At 33.6% G+C, this 4,854-nt stretch overlaps 1 pseudogene; it reads right to left on the bottom strand.

Annotated features, from left to right (window-relative positions):
• Positions 1 to 246: 246 nt before the first annotated feature.
• On the bottom strand, positions 247 to 3,745 carry LOC149150066 (putative polygalacturonase; annotated as a pseudogene).
• Positions 3,746 to 4,854: the final 1,109 nt, after the last annotated feature.

Below are 4,854 nucleotides of genomic sequence, written 5' to 3'. Positions count from 1 at the left end.
AAAAAGAAAATTTGAGCAGTAAACTCAAATAATTTCCCTGTTCAACATTTTAGAAGAAATCATTTGAAAATCATTGACAACAATAATCTCTTCAATCCCCTTTTAATTGGGTAAAGAAAAAGTGCAGTTGAAACTACACACGTGATCATCCAAAGGTATTACACTGATACTGATATACTGATCTAGTATAGAAGATATTGAAGATAATATTATTTTGAAGCGTTCATTGTATCCCTGATCCAACACTGTAGCAACGACAAAATCATGCCTGAAGTTTTAAGTTATGGAACCGATTAAGGGCTACCACTATAAGAACAATGCTGTAATTTGTTCTCTTCTGTGGTATCAAGTTTCTGAGGACTGGGACAGAGCGCATTCCCTGCTACTGGTTTTTCCTGGAGTAGGCTACATGGCTGTGGAGATACAGCATTTGAGAAGCCACGAATATAAGTGCAGTTCCATGGATCATTTTTGGACTTGGCCACAGTTACAGTAACATTTGAGAGACAAATGTCTTTGAATGGAGCCTTAGCAATGCCCTCTAGTTTCCCTGCCACACTTACATTTGTTGCTACTATATTGCTGTAACTAATCCTCTCTACTACAGGAATAGCATTTGGATCAAATTTGTCATCAGGGTGCGGGCGCGAACCATAGGAACCAGACATTGCAAATGCCCACCTCATATTCACCATAGTCATTCCATTCACAAATATATCTCTCACAAACGCACCTCTTCCAGGGACTGTCTTAATTCTTATTCCTGCTTCTGAATTGATGGCATGGATATCTTCTGCTCGAACATCCTGAATTCCACCTGACATTTCACTGCCTAATGCAATTACAGCACTTGTAGGTGATATACCAACAAGACGACGGATGACAATATGTTGACTGGGTATGCCAACAGATATTCCATATTGATCCCACCCACTCTTTATTGCAATTATATCATCACCCGACACGACATAGCAGTCCTCAATAAGCACATTTGAACAGGAATCTGCATATGAAAAGCAAAACAAATCAATTACCTAAGCAGTAAGTATGGAATCTGTTAATGCTCGATAATAAATATGTAAAATTCCATTGTTGCTTGCTCCCAGCAAAAGAAAAAATTCCTACATTTAAATTTTTTCATCCTGTAATTGTTAGCAGAATTTCTGAACAAATTACAGTTAGCAGAATTTCTGAATTTCTGAACGGTAAATAGAATTCCCATATTATGTTTTTAGGTATATATAAGATATATTTGTTAAGATTTTCTTTTACACCAAAATCTGTAGGCATTAGTAAACTTCCAAACCATTATTATTATTTTTTAAGTGGTCCCAAGGTGGATCTCAGAGTGGGGTTAGTCCACACTATGGGCTAAAGCTCTGATACCATGTTACACCAAAACGGGCAAGCATTTATAAACTTCCAAACCATTATCATTACTTTTTGAGTGGTCCCAGGATGAATCTTAGAGTAAGTATTAGTTCACGTTCCATTCCCAAAAAAGTGAATGTGAAAATCCAAATGACCACCTGTTTTTTTTTGCCATAACAGTATAGGATCGGCCTTCTTGCAAGATGAGAATTTCTATTCATAGGTCTGCTTATAAACATGGTGTGCACTCTTTTGAGAGATGAGGATTTGGTGCTGACAGGTTGGCACACTTTTTAGAATGATTCCATGAATCTTCTAACTGTTTCGACTGAAGAAGAAACGCAGATAACACGTTTGAGCAAAACTTCCCAACTTGAAATAAAAAAGCTGTGAAAGTAGGCTTCAGAGAGGTAGGATTTGAGTACGTGTGATCTTATAGAAAGTTTTATACTAATAATGCTCAAAGTTCATAACCAAAATGACAGTCTGATTGCAGGTCGGCAGAAATGAGTGATACTTATAAAAGGAGATTTTACAACGAAAATGATCCTCTAAATGCAGGCTGGTGAAAATGAATGATACTTAAAAAGGGATCTATGGTCCTAAATCGTACAGATTGAGATTAATATTTTAGTAATTGTTTTATTTATACAATCTCATTTCTATTTAAAAGGTCTTTAAATTAAATGCATTTCTTAATATATATGTATATGGGGTTGTGTACTCACAACAATCATCAGAGACATTAAGTGAAATTTTTTAAAATACCCTGATATAATCTACAGTAACAATTGATATATTAGTGGCAAATATTAAAACTAACCTGGATCAATTCCATCAGTGTTTGGTGAGTCAACTGGTGCAAGAATATTCACGTGCTGAATAAGGATATTGCTGAACATTTAAACAACCAAGGTCACATGCAATGGTCAAACCTTATGCAAAACTGGACAGCATAGAGAATAATGATATGTTTACATACCTGCTGTAAACTGGGTGCAAGTTCCATGCAGGTGAATTTAAGAAAGTTAGATTTGAAATTATTATATCCTTAGTGTACAGCAATTCTAACAGGTAACCTCGTGTGTTATTCAGTAAATTTTGGCGAAATTTTTGCCACCAAATTGCTCCTTGCCCATCTATAGTGCCATTGTCACCTGAAAATTTGAAAACAAATTACAATTTAGAATATGACAATAATTTTCTTTAGACCGGTAAAACAAACATAATCACATTCATTAATTTGAGGCTTCTGCTATCTATATTCTGTGTAGTGTTATTTTGCGACCTATATTCTGTGTAGTGTTATTTTGCGATCTATATTCTGTGTAGTGTTATTTATTGGAGTTATCGCATTCATGTTTATTGGAATCTACTTTTCGCATTCATGTTTGTTGGAATTTATTTTTCGAACCAATCTCTGACTTATTTCACTCGTGGATCTAATCCTGATGATGAACTGCAGAGATTCCTCTTACTTATTTTACTCATAGATCTAATCCTAATGATGAACCACAGAAATTGGTTGAAAACTTCCATTCCAGCCAACATAAATGCTATGACTCTGAAAAATAACACTACACATATTCATTAAATTTTAAAGTATTTTCAAAATCCGAAAAATGATATAAACAAAGAAAAATCCACACCAGTGATTACAACATCTGTAAGGTTATATCCATTTATCAAGCTGCTATATCTTGGACCGGGTGCATCTCTGCCTGTTCCATAAGAGGGCAAAGGCGGAATCAACGGCCAATCTTTTGGATCCTGCAGGTTAGATCATCAAAGTTATCAGGCATGCCATAGATGCTAAATTGAAATAATATATGGCATGTTTCTGGAGGTACACAGAAAAAGGAGAAATAATGCAAAAAAAAATAATAGGAGGGATTACCTGAGAGCCCAGAATGACAACTTCTTTATGGAGATAAAGAGTGAAGTGTTATGTGATATTGAAGCTTCCAGTTAACCATCTGCCTGGTGGAATGTAAAGCTGGCCGCCTCCTTTTTTGGAGAATCCGCTCAGAAAAGCAATTGCTTTTCGAAAAGCTTCAGTATTTAGAGTGGTTCCATCCCCTACCCCTCCAAACTCCACAATCGATACGGTCTTCGCTCGGCACGAAGGGGCCGCATAACTGAATGACCAGTTCCCCTTCTGGCACTCCACTTTTACACCGAGCAATATCAGACACCCCCACAAAAGAAGCACCTGAAACAACTGAAGCACATTTTTTTATTAATCTCAATAATAATTAAAACCATGACAAGCAATACTCAGCAGGTTTCGATCTCACGACCGTGCCCACTCCTAAAAATCTGGAAAAATCACACGAAAGAGAAAATTACTTACATGGGCTGTCTGAAACTCCATCTCTAAGCAAGTGATTTTGCTTGAGACAGAGGACTCATCTGCAGTTATGGCCGTGAATGGCCAATGCTATATATTTATATAAAACCTCAGTTCAGGATTCGTAGCTCGCAGTGCATTCAAAATCTCCTCCACGCCACTATATATATATAGACCCGACTGCTCGTTAAAAACATCCCACTAAGCTGATATGACTTGGATTTCATTTTCCGGGTGGCTTGGATTTGGTTGAGCGTTATCGGATTATGGAATGTGGGAAATTAAGTTATTTTTATGTAGTAAGATGTTAATTGTGTGGCATCAACTAATTCTTTCTTATTTTATGTGTTATTGTATTGAAATTTGTTATTAGTGTGGTTATTAGTATTCATTTTTATGTATAATTTAGGAAGTAGTGAGATTTAATTGGATTTGATAGATTTTCTTTAACCAAATAATTCTTATTTTGCTATATAATATTTATTTTGTTATGTAGTTAAAATATACTTTTCACTTAACCTTATTCTGTTATGAAATAGAAGTGTTTATATATATATATATATAATACTTTTCACTTATTATTAATTTCATCAAATATTTATATTGCATTATTACATTGACTAAATAGAACGCATAAACAACTTTTGATATGGAAAATAACAGTGTTTACTTGTCCAATATGTATTGGATTAATGATATAAGAAAATACAAAGAATTTATATTAAAAACAGAGTAAGCATAATTACTGAATTGTGGTGTCAATGTGTTTTTTTCTTCGGCGTCATAACTGGTGATCCTTTGGCAATGGTCGTGCCAATGTTATTTAAAATTTAACTGAGAATTGTTATAAAATTTAACTGAGAATTGTTAGATCATTTAAGCTGAAAAAAAAAATTAATAACTAAAACAATATTTAAAATTTAATTGAGAATTATTATTTCATATTTAGGTTAATAAAAGGAAAAATAATAAATAATAAACAAATTTAGTTTATTTATTTAAAAACTATATTTATAATTTTTAATTGAGTTTAGTTATATGATAATTTATTTATTTTGATTTATTTTGTTTATTTAAATATTATTTTATAAATTTGTATGGGTATATTTTAATATATAAAAATAAATGCCTAA

Source organism: Pinus tabuliformis, chromosome 9 (genome assembly GCF_031772625.1).
Source record: "Pinus tabuliformis cultivar Carrire ecotype Pingquan chromosome 9, CPIR1, whole genome shotgun sequence".
In the NCBI taxonomy this organism is placed as follows: Eukaryota; Viridiplantae; Streptophyta; class Pinopsida; order Pinales; family Pinaceae; genus Pinus; species Pinus tabuliformis.
This window is presented reverse-complemented; position numbering and strand designations above follow the sequence as displayed.